Source organism: Schistocerca americana, chromosome 3 (assembly GCF_021461395.2).
Source record: "Schistocerca americana isolate TAMUIC-IGC-003095 chromosome 3, iqSchAmer2.1, whole genome shotgun sequence".
Classification (NCBI taxonomy): domain Eukaryota; kingdom Metazoa; phylum Arthropoda; class Insecta; order Orthoptera; family Acrididae; genus Schistocerca; species Schistocerca americana.
This window is the reverse complement of record NC_060121.1, coordinates 935,587,418-935,605,205: the sequence shown is the minus strand read 5'-3', so window position 1 is coordinate 935,605,205 and position 17,788 is coordinate 935,587,418.

Below are 17,788 nucleotides of genomic sequence, written 5' to 3'. Positions count from 1 at the left end.
TTTAAGTAAATCATGTAATTTTTTTTGGTTATTTTAAATCTACTTCAGAAATGTATCCAATTTTAGCAGTGTCTTTTATTTGACCTATTTCTACACAATCAAAATTATTTGGTTCATCCCATTCAAATCCACCATATTGTAAATATTAACTCATAGGATAAACACATAAATTATTTGCATCCAAATATGCTAGATAATTTATATCGTTTTGCTATCAAAATCCTTCATGTATTTATTGTTTGCTTTAATATATCTTTTACAACACGGTGAGATTCCTCCTTTTATTCCTTTGTTTAGTGATTCTCAACATTGCATCTTAAGATAAACCAGGTGCAGTAAAATACCTAGTTGGATCAAGATCATATGTTTTTATACAAGATTTACTGAACTTTTCAAACACATCAGCCATTGACAAAAAATAAATTTGAAGATACAGATCATGATATTCACCAACATTTTTGATTAAATTTTTCCCAAACTAATTTTGCATGTTTATAATCTTCATTACTTATCTCACAGTTTATAATTTTCATTATTTATTTCACAGTCTTTGAGCTTATTGTAAAATTCTTCCTTTGTTGGTAATTGTGTCTCTCCAATTTTTTCCAAGAATCCATCTAATCAGATGGATATACACCTTTGCTGAGCACTAGATTGAATAACTCTTCTGAGAAAAACTTTTTAATACTTTTCAATTGATCCTTTTCCATATTTTTTGGAAGTTCGTGAAGTAATAAAACCATAAATTTAAATGTGTCAGTAAATTGTATTTTCAAACTTTCTATACTCTTACCAAAACTAGTATATCTATTTTCATCATTTGCTATTAAATCTATCTCTTTTTTATCATAACCAAATTGTAACATTCCCTATGCAGGTGTACCACTTTGTAACATCCCCTCTGCAGAATGACACACCCTAACTTGTGACATACTGGACCCCTTGGACTGTCTGGTACGGTAAGTGGTAGATTTAGAGGGTTGCGTGGCAGATCCTCTTAGTTGCTTACCTGTGTGGTGGCAGTGTAGTGAGCTTCTGCATTCTCTTGACATGTAATCTTACCTGCCCTTATCTGCAGTTCACATGCGCTTACATTATTCTGCACCCTGTGGATTCTGGACTTAGCAAGTATGTAGAACTAAGGTTTCGGAGAGAAACTGCGGTGCTACTAAGTAATGCAATGCAGCTCTGATAAAAGCAGCTATATTCTAGGGACACGCTGGCCTCAAAAACCTTTGATACAATTTATTACAGTAAGTTGCAAAATCGTAGTTTGCAAGCCAGAATCCAGCCAGATAGCGGTCAGACGGATATGACCCTCTAAGTGGGTTTAAGACCACTTTCGGATACCGACTGCATTTGGTTGTTGTCTCAATCAGGCTAATCCCAAATGTGATCATATTAATATGATTCACGCAGCTGCCACACGGGTCTTTTAGTGCGCAATGCCAGAATCTTGTATTACCGGATGCCACGGAACTTAGCCTTTACTTACACTTGATAATCCACATAAAAATAAGCATGACCATAACCAAATGGTAATATGAAGGCAGAAAACAAAACAGAATTGAAACAGCAGGAACAAGCACAGTATCTGACTAATGGTGTTCAATAACTGTCATGTTGTTGCATGTACTAAGCTTTGTTCAATTAACTATTTGCTTCTATGCCTCAGTAATTGTCACATATTAAGATAAACATTCATTCACAGTTAAAAGAAATTCACCACCTATGTGAATGTTACTTTGTCACAGTCTTATTTCCAGATTTAGCCAAAAAGCAAAGCTTAGTTGGTAATCTTGTGGGAACGCAACTGTCGGCCATCCATACTGCTCCTTGGTCTAACCACTAGTCCTCAACAATGGCGTGCTGTGCGCACCTTTAGCCCCACTAAGCCGCTTGTGACATCAGCCACCATCTCTTCCCTTAAAACAGACACAGTTTACCTTATACTTTACCTGTTGCTTTCTGCACATATACACTTTTGAATTACACTCTTCTGCAAATTTTACTCTGGCCCTCTGCTCTAATTTAAAGTTTTTTCTAACGAACTACTTTTTTACCGTTTAGCAGCCTCTGGTCGGACCAGCCCACCTTCTCCATCCCCAAGGGCTGTCTGCCTGAGTATGCTGTATCGCATTTCTAAGCTACCACTGGCTTTTATGTGTTCTTCCACCTTCACGTTCTTGCAAGTACCTGTGATGGCATGCCGTGCCTGACTCGCATCATAACACATTGGCATGGTACCTCTGCTCTGGCCAGCCATCTGTCTGTCATCTCACTGCCTTCTAATCAGTGCTTGCTTAATTAAAAAGGCTGGAACTTTAATGTTACTGTCCATACAACAACCGAGTTTCTTTCTGAGGCCACCTCATACTCTTAGCTAATACATGAAGTTCTTAAAACTATTGCTTATCTGAAGCATGGTCATTCATGCACAGCACATTGCCACATTTCAAAGCTCTTTCACAAACAATTGGGAATCATTTCCTAATAAGTTATTTCAATAAGCTGGTGCAAAACTAGGATATTCTGAGTGTAAATTACATTTATTACATAATGTATTGATAAATTTTACAGTTCAGTTATCATCATGACGAACCTTTTCATTTTTATGTGAATAACGACATTTACACAAAATACTTTTTTCAATTTTGCATATCTTGATTGTTCTTCATGAGTTAGTGGTCTCAATACAATTTCAGAATAAATTCTTCCAATTTCTTCAATCTCTCTTTTCATACATTCAACAAATTTGTTATGACAATTTGGCCCTCTACAAAGAACAGGTTTTTTTTAATGTCCATTTATATATTTAATATAATAGCAGAAACCATTTTTCTCATGTTTTTGATATTTCATTGTATATAAATTTTCTGCATTACCATGACAATTGTCCATCTTTAATAACAAACATTCAAAATCAGCATAAATAACAAATGGAACGTCTTGTGTAGGTTAATAATTTTTAAAATGAACATATGAACCTTCCTGTGACATTTTTACTTTCAATGGTTTGTTAACTAAACAGCTTGATGTCTGATTACGTAATTTTTCTTTATTAGTGAAATTGAGCAAACATGAATAACAAATAAATTTTGCCTTTTCGTCTTTAGTAATTTGACTCAAAACAAGCTTAGATAAATTTTTTATATAACAATAACTGAATTACTTTCATCCTTGAAATAAAGCAGATTTACATGCTTCTCTCTCTTACATTTCGTACATTTCAATGGATACAGTTGATATTTTTCATCAGATGAATAAACATTACTAGATACATTAATCCTACTTTCAGTTTTTGGAATGTCATCAACTACTATAGGAAATTCAAATTTTCACATTTCTGAAGAGGACCAAGACCTATTCTTCATAACTCTTTCTGTATTTTTATCCATAGGATACAATGTAGATTTTATAGCCCACTGAAAACATTTTTTTATCTTTATTTTTTACATAAATACATGCTTTTTTGCTTTTTATTTTATCTGGTAATTGAGTGTAAGATGGTCCTCTCAATGGAACATATCTGTTAGTTCCTAGTTGTAAACCAATAATTCTACTTAATGGGTATCCTGATCCAAATGCTTGAAAATTACCCATTCTTGATAAAATATTGTTTACCAATCTTACATTTTTTAATTATCTCTCTGTCATTTGTGATCCTATAGGTGTGCTTCTGGAACTGAAATTCCATAATATTTCTATTTGTCTCCATTTGTTACTCACAAAAGGTCATAAAGTTATCTTCAATCTATGATGTATTCTTAGATTGTCTATAAAATTTTCATAATTTTCTGTTGCACTGAAGTTAAGAAAGGTTAGCTTCAATTGAGTTTATATTATTTTCAAATTTTATACTTTGTAATGTGTTTGCAAATACATTATCAACTAGATAATCATGAGTTGTTCTTCTGTCTGTTAGTTTCTCAAAGAAATCAGTACAAAAAGGAAATAATGTTTCACCATTTGTTATAGTTTTTTGTTTTGCAACACATCGGTAGAAAATGGAAATATTTCTTTCAATGGTGTAGTTTCATTATTTTGAAAAATTTCTTTATCACTTCCAATTTTATAATAAGGCAATTGTTTCCAAACTCTTCCACCTAACATTAGATGATGGCTATTAATAAATTTAATTCGATTAGCTTTATTTAATTTACTACAACCTCGTAAATTATTTCTTGTACAATATTCACAATGTTGAACAAACATGAATTTCTCTATTTGGTCTTCTTATTTATAGGAAATAAAATTTACTAGGTTTGTAAAAAAATAACTTTCAAAATTTTGACTATAGGGATCCTTATTTTATAGATATTTAAATATAAAGTATGAATAACTCCTTTTTTCTTCTTTTTCCACATATTCTAAAGTAGATTTTGAGTTTTAGTGTTATGCTTATCTTGATGTGAAGGATTTATGAAGAAACAACTAAAATCTTTAATCTCTTGACAAGCTTTACATTTCTTTGTAGATGTATTGGTTTTTTGTTTTTCATCACTATTCATCGATAATAATATTTTCGAATGTTCTTCATTCAGAATTCGTTGTAAACGATTTTTATAATGATATTTAGAAATTTTTTCCACATACACAAGGATTTCGTTTACTGATGAACTTTTTTACATGATATCCACTTACACATTATCTACACATCGTTCTGTATCCATCATTTGCACATTTTTGTGAAGTAAAATTATCAGCTGACTTATCAGTACTACAATATTCATAAAATTTGGATCTGACACAAGATTGCTCTGGTTTGTTTTTGAACCTGCTTCATTTATATGGAAAAAATGTTATTAGGAAAATAAATAAATAATAATAAAATTTTATCTTAAATGGAGTCAATCTCTGCCATCGTTAGACTGTTCATTCCATTCAGCAGATCATGTAATTCTTCTTCACTTTCACTCATGATAACAATGTCATCAGCGAATTGTATCATTGATATCATTTCACCTTGAATTTTAATCCCACTCCTGAACATTTATTTTGTTTGTATCATTGCATCTTTGATGTACAGATTGAACAGAGGAAGACTGAGATGTTTATGGGTCAATTAATTAGCAAAATATGGGGGAAGTTGATGTTAATTTGGCACCTAGTATTGTGAAGGCAATGAAAAGGGAGTCATGTTTTAAAGTTGATAAGAAAAGCATAAGTACTTCGATTCAGGAAAGAAACAGGGAGCAGATACCTGGTCCAAATGTTAAATTAATACCATTGACTGTTACTGAAGTGAAAATAGAGCCTGCACTGGAGGAGGCTGGTGATAAGAGAGTTAGAACTGCAACAATGTTCCAAAACATTGTGAAACAGTTTAGTGGCATTAGGAGTATGAATGGAGTGAGATGAGAAATAAATGGATTAAGTAATGAAATGGAAGGACTGGACACTGACATAAGTAAAATAAATTAACTTGGGTCTGATGTTGATCGTAAAATAACTTGACTGGGCACGGATATAAGTAATATGAACACAAAAATAAATGAACTTGGGTCTGATGTGGATAGTAAAATAAGTGGATTAGTTTCCGAAATTAATCAGTGTTTTATAACACAGTCAGAACAGTTTGCTTATAAATTGAAAAACTTTAAAGAGGAAATGCAGAAGGAAATGAATCACAGAATTTCAGGCTTGAGTGATTCTGTAAAACACGAAATATCACAGCTTAACGAAGGTGTAAAACGGAAAATTTGTCATGCAAAACAAGAATGCAAGAATGAAACTGTAACAATAAAAGGTGAACTAACTACCCATATAAGGCAGGATGCTGAATGTTATAAACAGCTAGGTGAAGAGTTAAGTGCTGACTTGACTGAAGTACAGGCCCAAGTAGGTCATGTTGAAAAACAGTGTAATGAGGGGCATAAAACTCTGGATAGTAAAATTAAGGTGGGAAGTGACAAAGGTAAACTGTTTGGAGGGCAAGTTTGTACAAGAATAACTGATGTAGAAATTAACTTGTCAGAATTTAGCACAGCAGTAAATGGTAACCTACAAGAGCATGACATTAGACCAACTAAAGTAGAACAGAGAATTATTAACAGTAGTGGTCATGTAATAATAAATAGTGTTGCAGAATCATCTGAAATTGCCTATGCTTATACATCCTCAAGGATGTGTTGCCTAGGTCATGGAGTGACAAACAGAAAAAAGGCTTTGTGGTATCTAATCTTATGGGAGAAGCTCGTGCTTGGGTAAATTTAGCTGTAGACTACTATGACAATATGGAAAGTTTTAAACAAGCTTTCTGAGAGGAGTACTGGAGAAAAAGAAAATAGATCGAAGTATTAAACAGCTTTTGGTCAGGTGAAACATGTTACCCAAAGAAGGATACTATTAAGAGATTTGTACAAAAGTGGGTAACTGTTTCGTCTTACATTACTACCAATTTAGAAACAGAACAAATTATAATGGGGTTAGAAAGCAAGTTGCCTTTGTACTGGCGAAATAAAATAATTTCTGGAACCAGAGAGGACATTAACAAGTTCATTGGTTATGTGGAAAGGACAGAGAATCTTTTGAAAGAAAAGGAAAATAATATAAATTGCAGGCCTCCTACTAGGCAAAAAAAATGCAAGTAAACTGAATAGGTGTGCAGAGAGCTAACTATCACAGATAAGAGTTCAGAGGATAGGGGGGGGGGGCTTTTCTGGATATATAAATTACGGCAGGAACAGGAACGACATTTATCAAAACTGGCAGTCAGCTGAGAAAGTAGAGCAGCATTGGAGACAGCCGAATGAATGGAACTCTACAGCTAATGACAGAATAGGCGATAAGTAAAACTAATAATAGTCTGTAAGGGTGCTAGTGTTTCCAGACTGAAAAAACGTAAGTTAAATCCCCTAGCAAAGCCCATTGTGAGCCAGCAACCAACACAACAACATAGTAGTGGTACAGGTACTATAAATCTACCTGAATAAATGAAGAAAGCGAAAATATTCATTTTTCAGGGAAACATAGTTGGATTTTGTGAAATACTAGGTGAAAATCTCGAATCTAGGGACCAGGTTAGCAAGGAACAGGAGTTATATGATGTGATTGTGGAGAAAGATCTTAGTTTAACTGAGCACTGTTATATTAAAGCGGATCCTATAGAGAATGTGCAGGAAAGCGCAGTATATGGGAGAAAGTGTAGCAGTGGAGGAAGATATACTGGCAGATGAAATTTTAGTTAGAATAGAGGAGATTCTGTCTGATAGTGATGGAGCAGTTTCAGATGTCAAAGAACGTGTAAATAGAGAGACAGCTCATTGGATAGTGATGCAGCTACAGAAGTAGATGAAGCTGGGGATTATTTTGAAAATTCTAACAACATAGAAGGAAGTGTTGCAGAATGTGAGAGGATCAGCGAAGGTGAATTTTTGGTGAAATGTCTTGACTTGTCGCTAGTAGACAGAGTAATCAATGCTGCCATAATTAAAGAGGAAGAAGACCCCATAAATATGTGTATTATTTCCACAGAGGGTATGGGACTCGACAGACACGAGGTAATGCGAGATTTATTGGAACAACCAGATCCTGAAACTGTTGAAGAAACATCAGGACAACCGACAACAGAGGTTGTAGTTTTTGATGAAAAAGTTCCTTGTTTACCTGATAGTGATTGTGACATATGTACACTGTCAGAAAAACTCTATAGATGCTATTCCAAATTGGAAAGAAATAGTTATTATGCCCATCTCCAGAATAAACACAGTAGTAGCCACAGGTAAACGTAAGAAAGCAGTAACTTATGAGGTCATATTACCTGTAAAGATCCATGATGAGCAACTGTACCAAAATTTCCTGGTAATTTTCGTGTTAAGTTTTAAGACGGGTTCGGCTGATTTTCAGAAGCAAATACGAAACGAAGGTCGATTTTCTGAATAACAAATCTGTCATTATGGTAGATTGAAAGTACTTGACAGTGCCAATCAGAGGAAGAAAGCGGTATCCGGGAGGTGAACAATTCGATATACCTATACTCTGATGCAGCACAAAGTGGATATTGTGGTGTACAATGAATATGGGGAAAGGAAGGAAAATAACGTACAGAAAGACAATGGGGACAGTAGTAACTAACTGAACTCAAGGGACGAGCATCCTTTACGATGCCAGGTGTTTGTCGAACACCAGGCATCCCAAGTTTTTGGCAATACTATTTCCTTTTCGTATTCTCAGCCTACCTCTTCTTCATTCAGAATTTTTGCTATCGTCTGTTCCTTCTTCACTATCTTGTTTTTACAGTGTACATAATGTTTTGTAGGAGATAAGAATTATAGTCTAACCATTTTTGAATAAATTTCAGTTCTAAAAAGGTGTACTAACATATTAAATAACAGATAAGGAATGAGTGAGGAAAGTATGAGAAAGTTTTGTAGAATAAGATAATGTGAAATGTAAGTGTGACGAAATGTGTTTCTACCTGTTTATGTAAAAGTTTCAAAACAGAGGCAGTACTGTTATAATCATTAATGGACAAAGCCAAAAGATTTCGAACAGAGGTAAAGGTGAACAGTATGTGTGTTTCATGACAACTGCAAATTGAGGCACTAGTAGTAAATGTTCAGTAACTTTTCATTCATTATGTATTTGTATGCATTATGTTGTTGTTGTTGTGGTCTTCAGTCCAGAGACTGGTTTGATGCAGCTCTCCATGCTACTCTATCCTGTGCAAGCTTCTTCATCTCCCAGTACCTACTGCAACCTACATCCTTCTGAACCTGCTTAGAGTATTCATCTCTTGGTCTCCCTCTACGATTTTTACCCTCCACACTGCCCTCCAATATTAAATTGGTGATCCCTCGATGTCTCAGAACATGTCCTACCAACCGATCCCTCCTTCTAGTCAAGTTGTGCCACAAACATCTCTTCTCCCCAATCCTATTCAATACTTCCTCATTAGTTATGTGATCTACTCATCTAATCTTCAGCATTCATCTGTAGCACCACATTTCGAAAGTTTCTAGTCTCTTCTTGTCTAAACTATTTATCGTCCAAGCTTCACTTCCATACATGGCTACACTCCATACAAATACATTCAGAAACGACTTCCTGACATTTATATCTATACTCGATGTTAACAAATTTTTCTTCTTCAGAAACGCTTTCCTTGCCATTACCAGTCTACATTTTATATACTCTCTACTTCGACCATCATCAGTTATTTTGCTCCCCAAATAGCAAAACTCATTTACTACTTTAAGTGTCTCATTTCCTAATCTAATTGCCTCAGCATCACCTGACTTAATTCAACTACATTCCATTACCCTCGTTTTGCTTTCGTTGATGTTCACCTTGTACCCTCCTTTCAAGACACTGTCCATTCTGTTCAACTGCTCTTCCAAGTCCTTTGCTGTCTCTGACAGAATTACAATGTCATCGGTGAACCTCAAAGTTTTTATTTCTTCTCCATGGATTTTAATACCTACTCCAAACTTTTCTTTTGTTTCCTTTATTTCTTGCTCAATATACAGATTGAATAACATCGGGGAGAGGCTACAACCCTGTCTCACTCCCTTCTCAACCACTGCTTCCCTTTCATACCCCTCAACTCTTATAACTGCCATCTGCTTTCTGTACAAATTGTAAATAACCTTTCGCTCCCTGTATTTTACCCCTGCCACGTTCAAAATTTGAAATAGAGTATTCCAATCAACATTGTCAAAAGCTTTCTCTAAGTCTACTAATTCTAGAAACGTAGGTTTGCCTTTCCTTAATCTTTCTTCTCAGATAAGTCGTAGGGTCAGTATTGCGTCACGTGTTCCAACATTTCCAAACTGACCTTCCCCGAGGTCGGCTTCTATCAGTTTTTCCATTCGTCTGTAAAGAATTCGCATTAGTATTTTGCAGCTGTGACTTATTAAACTGATAGTTCGGTAATTTTCACATCTGTCAACACCTGCTTTCTTTGGGATTGGAATTATTATATTCTTCTTGAAGTCTGAGGGTATTTCGCCTGTCTCATACACCTTGCTCACCAGATGATAGAGTTTTGTCAGGACTGGCTCTCCCAAGGCTGTCAGTAGTTCTAATGGAATGTTGTCTACTCCGGGGGCCTTGTTTCGACTCAGGTCTTTCAGTGCTCTGTGAAACTCTTTACGCAGTATCATATTTCCCATTTCAACTTCATCTACATCCTCTTCCATTTCCATAATATTGTCCTCAAGTACATCGCCCTTGTATAGACACTCTATATACTCCTTCCACCTCTCTGCTTTCCCTTCTTTGCTTAGAACTGGGTTTCCATCAAAGCTCTTGATATTCATGCAAGTGGATCTCCTTTCTCCAAAAGTCTCTTTAATTTTCCTGTAGGCAGTATCTATCTTACCCCTAGTGAGGTAAGCCTCTACATCCATACATTTGTCCTCTAGCCATCCCTGCTTAGCCATTTTGCACTTCCTGTCGATATCATTTTTGAGACGTTTGTATTCCTTTTTGCCTGCTTCATTTACTCATTTTTATATTTTCTCCTTTGATCAATGAAATTCAATATTTCTTCTGTTATCCAAGGGTTTCTACTAGCCCTAATCTTTTTACCTATTTGATCCTCTGCTGCCTTCACTATTTCATCCCTCAAAGCTACCCATTCTTCTTCTACTGTATTCCTTTCCCCCATTACTGTCAATTGTTCCCTTATGCTCTCCCTGAAACTCTGTACAATCTCTGGTTTAGTCAGTTTATCCAGGTCCCATTTCCTCAAATTTCCATCTTTTTGCAGTTTCTACAGTTTTAGTCTACAGTTCATAACCAATGGATTGTGGTCAGAGTCCACATCTGCCCCTGTAAATGTCCTAAATCTCTGTCTTACCATTATATAATCTATCTGATACCTTTTAGTATCTCCAGGGTTCTTCCATGTATACAACCTTCTTTCATGATTCTTGAACCAAGTGTTAGCTATGATTAAGTTATGCTCTGTGCAAAATTCTACCAGGCGGCTTCCTCTTTCATTTCTTAGCCCCAATCCATATTCACCTACTATGTTTCCTTCTCTCCCTTTCCCTACTGACAAATTCCAGTCACCCATGACTTAAATTTTCGTCTCCCTTCACTACCTGAATAATTTCTTTTATCTCATCATACATTTCATCTATTTCTTCGTCATCTGCAGAGCTAGTTGGCATATAAACTTGTGCTACTGTAGCAGGTGTGGGCTTCGTATCTATCTTGGCCACAATAATACGTTCACTATGCTGTTTGTAGTAGCTTACCCGTACTCCTATTTTTTATTCATTTTTAAACCTACACCTGCATTACTCTTATTTGATTTTGTATTTATAACCCTGTATTCACCTGACCAAAAGTCTTGTTCCTCCTGCCACCGAACTTCACTAATTCCCACTATATCTAACTTTAACCTATCCATTTCCCTTTTTAAATTTTCTAACCTGTCTGCCTGATTAAGGGATCTGACATTCCACACTCCGATCCGTAGAACGTCAGTTTTCTTTCTCCTGATAATGACGTCCTCTTGAGTAGTCCCCGCCTGGAGATCCGAATGGGGGACTATTTTCCCTCCGAAATATTATATCCAAGAGGACGCCATCATCATTTAATCATACAGTAAGGCTGCATGCCCTCGGGAAAAATTACGGCCGTAGTTTCCCCTTGTTTTCAGCCGTTCGCAGTACCAGAACAGCAGGGCCATTTTGGTTAGTGTTACAAGGCCAGATCAGTCAATCATCCAGACTGTTGCTCCTGCAACTACTGAAAAGGCTGCTGCCCCTCTTCAGGAGACAAATGTATCAACAGATACCCCTCCGTTGTGGTTGCACCTACGGTACGGCTATCTGTATCGTTGAGGCACGCAAGCCTCCCCACCAACGGCAAGGTCCATGGTTCATGGGAGGATGCATTATGTAAAGCCTATAAAACAGCAGGTGTTAGCCTTTATATCTAAAGATTATCTAAAAGTTATGAAATGTGTTTACTAGTATTTGAGAGTAAAGCTGGAAAAATTTATGAGCCGAAGCCAAGAACTTGCTTAGTAAAGGGAGATTATTTTTCAGCAGGAACTTTTTTGAGTGAATTTGAGTCTAAAGTGCCTTTTACAGATTGCTGTTTTGGAATTTGAATTGGGTAACGATAGCGACAGTCACAGTGCCATTTACTTTTGATTAGTAAAGGCTAGTTCACGTTTTACTGAAAAAAATTTCTTTCTGAAGAAGAATTTATTCTGAATAATACTTTAGTGGAGTAATGTTATTATTAGATATGTAAAGTCATGGAAATTCAGAATACTGTCTTTATAAATTACAAGAAACAAATAATGTCCATAATTGGAAGAAACATGGATAATATTCTTCTTTGCAGGAAGCAGATTAATGCTTCTTGGTCTCAGATGTACTGTCTTGCAGGTACGCCCACTATGGAAACTGATTTGTACCTGACAGATGAGCGGACATTGATGTTTATAAAGTACCCAGGTGTGGAACTGATGCAAGAATAAATGTGAAAAGAAGTTCCCATGTTGTTTCATCGAAAACTAGGTGCTGAAAGTATATCTTTTTTTTTGGATAGACACTCACCACAGTGAAAAAAAATTGTGCAGAATAGGAAATAGTTCTTACTCTCTTACTATTGTCAAACCCTTTTTGTGAGAAGTTTGTGAAAATGTGCACCTAGTTAAAAGAGAGACGACCTCCATAGTACCCCTACAAACTGTAGGTTGCATTATGTTCTAAAAGTTTTTTTTCGGAACACTCACTATAGAGCACTTTAGGAACAGCTTATGTTTGTAATAGATACACCCCAAAGTGTCTTATGTGTAAAGATGGTGTCTGGGAAATAATTTAGTAGGTTTTTCCATTACGAAGCTTCTTTTTACTCTGGAAATCAGAAAGTAAAGTCTTATTGGAGCCTGAAAAAATATTTTCAGTCATAATAAATTTCGTCAAGTAGACATTTATTTTGTGCAAAAGAATCAAAAATTAGAATTTTGTAGAAAACATATTTTTGTAACAATTTTTGTAAATAATTTTAATTTATAGCTATCAAGTCCAAGCTATAAAAAGTTCTACGTACAGAGTTAAATGTTTCATAAATTTTCATATTTAATTAAGCTTCTTGACACTCAGAAATGTGTAAAGAATCAGTGGGTAATTAGTTTTCGTTTGATTAGTTAAAATTAAGGTCTAGTAATAATTTTACCATTATATGAAACATGAACCTCAATACACTGCAAATGACTATGAGTCATCATCTTGCATTGAAAGCATAGCTTGCCATGGAGCTGGGAGAAGGGTGGATTATGGTTCTTATGCTCACACCTGACGCCAGCTACTGGGTTTAGCGAGCCACTGTACTTGCTTAACGCTTTGTGCAGTAAATTACACAAACTCTTTATGAATCTGAAGAAGTACTGTTAAATATTAACCGATCTTTTTCATACTTAGTGTACCAAATTCTATGAATAACAGAACCATAGTGCTAAAATTTCAAATCAATAACTTCAGTATTTTCGGAGATATAAATTTTTACCTAATCACATAATAACCATGCTGGCAATGTGAAACTGAGTAGGGATTGGAATGTATTCATCTGTAGTATCAATTGAATATCATATAATCTAATTTTCTGGAGTTTTCTTTAGTTTCATTCCCGCAGATTTCAGACGTAATTTTACAACACATCGGAAAATTATTATTTTATTGTACTTCCGTTGACTGAATGTTCTGGAGAGACTGAAAGAGTTACTGGAGGACATACATAAAGTTAGAATGTGATATTTTATTATTACTATGTAAAAAATTGTTGTGTAATAGGGGAAGTTGTAAAATGTGGCCAAGTGAGCTAGATTCTGTAAAGGGCAGCCAGAAGGTGCGTTGAATATTAAATTTATTAGTAGTTTATGTTGTGGAAAGCAATCGAATTTTGTTTTCATTAAATTTTAACCAGTTTCAGAATTACGAGATTCTGTACAAGAAGACTATAGAATGACTGACTGTGTTAATTCGCAAATAGTTATGGGTCAGTGACTGTTCAGGACGTTTGAAATATTGGGTCAGGCTAAATATCTTCTGGCTGATTTTGCATGTGAAGTTGTTACAGACCCAGTCAGTAACGTTACACAATTAGTATTTGGATATTAGATACTGACTTGATAGCTATTTTCTGTGTTTTAAAGACGATAAACCAGCTTACAGGAAATTTTACACATTTTTCAAAAGAGTCATGCAAGAATCCTAAACGCCCAACATTCATCTAACATTCAAATGCTACCCGTGTACTGGAGTTATGTGGCCTTTGCATGGTAGGTATTTAGTTGACTTTTCTTCAATGCTGCTTTTATCAGCTAAACCAATATATACCATCGCAGAGTGAAGGGTCAGACAACCTGAAAGCTATCCAGGTAGGTGGACTGATTGTTTAAAACATAGTGAGAGAGTAACCCACCACGCCGCAACACTTCATTCAGTCAATGTGCGACCTATCCCAAATTCATCATTTTTGTTAGCTGTTCCTCATCACAGCTCCAGATTTATGGTTTTCCATTGAATTGTGGCTTTTACACGTTTCACGGTGCAGCCATCTGCAATAAGAAGAAACATTAACATACTTGTAACCTGAATTAACAGTCCACAGTATGCATCAAACAACCTGTAGTGCACACAATATTCACTGTACACTCACATCACTCGTGTGGCAATCTGCACACTGTACATACATGATTAAAAGTTCCTAAACATCAGTGCACAACAAGGAAATTCATTACCATATTTCTGTTCAGGTTTACAGTCCATGATATGCACTACAATGTCCATTCTTTCTACAATACAAACCGTGCACTTACATCATTCACACAGTTTGGGTATCTGTACACTGTAGTTTTATAAGATTAATGTGTCAAGTAGCAATTCTGACTAATAAGCAGTGTGACACATATTCTGCCATATACACCAAAATCACAAGACTTATCACTGTTCAGACAATTATTTTACGTCAGCAGCATAATGACAATGGCCTTCTTGTTTTAGCTCCTGACTCTTCGTTGACGCTTTTCTGTGTTAAAATATCGATATGTTTCTCCACTGATCGACACATATCGCTCAGCACTACACTCAGTAGCACCCTGTTTGCATGTGTCTCCCAAAACCGGTTTTTGTAAACCGTTTTCCCAATGCGACTTCTGGATGGTCATATAAACACTTCAAAATCGTTTTTGGAAATCCGCTTCTAGTTGCCAGTTTTCCAATTCCGCAATCGATTTTCACTCCTATGTTAACGAATAACCGTTTTTCAAACATGCTTGGGTGGCCAAGTTATGTCTTGTTCTCAAATTATTCGGCGAACATGGATGGAGTGACTTATTGTGCAGTGAAGGAGAAGCAGAAATATTAGACTGAGCATGAAGCTGTCTACCTCTAACAATCAAGCGACAAGAAATAGCGACTGTGGTGACTAAATCGGAAACTGGATAGCTGTTCTTCAGACGCCATATTTAAGTATATTACGAAATCAGCTTCAGGCTATAACATGTAAACACAACAGCGAAAAAAGCTTCTGTAATTCTATTGGAAAATGTGCGCCATGTAAATGTAGTGTATGACGATTTACATTTTCATTCAGAATCACAATTTTATATTATTCTGTTCACACAAATGCATTTAAACAACATGCTAATAAACATGAGAACACACAGCATCAAAATAAATTAAAAAAAGAACTACATTCATGGCAACAGCAAGAAAGAATCAGAAATATAGTTGAACAAAGAAATTTACAAAACTCGTCCTGAAATAACTATTTCAGTGTATCATGCAAATAAAGCAGAAAAAAAGAACAAGGAAAAAGAAAGCACAGGAAAAGGAAAAAGATCGATATCATTATGTAGTGTTATCTTCACAAGGTTCATTGAAGAGGCTCATAAACCATATAAGGTACCTGAAATCTGGTAAATGAGCACAGGAAGAAGCCTACCTCCACGTTAAATTTCTGTGGTCCTGATATCTTCAATTAGTACTTCGTTAGGATAGTGAAAAATACTGGAAATCAAAGCCTGACTCAGGCTTAAATGCTGCAGCTCATATAAAAATTGTAAACTGTTGCATTATTAAAAACTGGTAAGATGTACACTCTAAGTATATTGCAAAAATACTGAATCCCTATAAGCACCCAAAGAGTGCAGATATCTGCAGCATGTCCTCTACAATCCTGAAGAAACTTATTCCAGAGTTTGTTCAGCCACTAGCCAAAGTAATCAACAAATGTTTCTCTGTCAGCGTGTTTCCACAGTTCCTGAAACTGGCATAGATAGCACCAATCTAAAAAGTGGGGGACCCATATAGAGTGTTCAGCTTTAGACCAATTTCTGTTTTAGCTAAAGCTATGGATTTTGTAATGAAATAACAGGTACTAAGTTACTCTGAAGACAGTAGCCTCTTCTAGAACATAGAATGGTATCTGCAAAAGAAAGGCGATGGTTGCAACCGCACTGGACTTAATTACGAGGGAGAATCGGAATGTAATGCATGAAAATTTGTTTCTACCCTGGTATTGTAGCTGGAATGTTGAAATTTCACGGCGATATAGCTTGAAGTATGCGCTGCAGACGGTATTTTGTTTTCTTGTGCAGCTCTAGCGAGAAAAGCCTGAACTTCGAAACAAACATGACACACATGCTACTGTCATCAACTTGAGAAGAGCAGTGACATGTAGTTCAATATTTATGGTCCAACCAAGTGAAATTCACAGACATGCATGATGTGTATGGGGACAAATGTATGGACAGTAGTACGTCTCCAGGAAGTGTACATTCTTCCAAGAGACCCATGTGAATCTTAGTGATTTGCCATACTCTGGGCAGGTGGTAACAGTTACGACTCCACAGAATGTTGGAGTGATTGTGGCAGCAATTTTGAAGGACCAGTGTGTGCAACTGCGAACTTTATTCAAGTTTCTTTATCCAAGTAGTTCAACGTTTCCTATGGTGTGGTTTACAATATTGTTCATGACACGTTGAAATTCCTTATAGTTAGCGCTCACTGTGTGCCTAAGAACCTGACAGACAACCACAAGGGTCAGGGAATGATGAGTAACTTGGATCACTTAATGCATCATGCTGCAGAAGGGCATGATTTTCGAAAAAGGAGTTGTCACTGGTGATGAGTCGAGGGCACACCCAAAACCAAGCAGGCCTCTGTGGAATGGAAACATACTGGTTCCCCAGTGCAAAAAACAATTCAAAGTACCCAATCTTCCAGGAAAGTGCTTGTGTCAGTGCCTTGGGATACACATGGTGTGTTATTGGTGGACAATACTCAACGCATGACCACTGCAAATGCTACAGTCTACTTTAAAACTTTGGTTAAGTTGTGTCGTTCCCTCCCTGCCAAACATCACAATATTGATGCTGATCATGTCAAAATTCTTCACCAGAATGCTCATCCCCATGTTGCTGCTCCTGTTCATGAGAAAATCGCCCAGTTTGGGCGATGCTTTGCGACAGATACAGAAGTGAAATCATCAGTTCGCAGATGGCTATACTCTAACGAGACTCCTACGAACAGGGCATTTTGAAACTGGTACAACAATGGGAGAAATGTGTTGAGAACATTGGTGGTTATGTAGGAAAGTAGGTAAGCCATGCAAGTGCAGTTGTGTTTTTTTGTTTGATTTTGTATCCTATTAAATATTTTCATAATAAAATTATTGTGTGTTACTTTCCAGTCTTTTCTTCTACAAAGATAAGGCAGGGGTGTGGACAGAGAAAGTGTGGCACTGAAACCTTGTGTCCTCAGGAAGTCATTTGACTGCCTTTTGCACAAGATACTTCTCAGTAATATAATGCGTT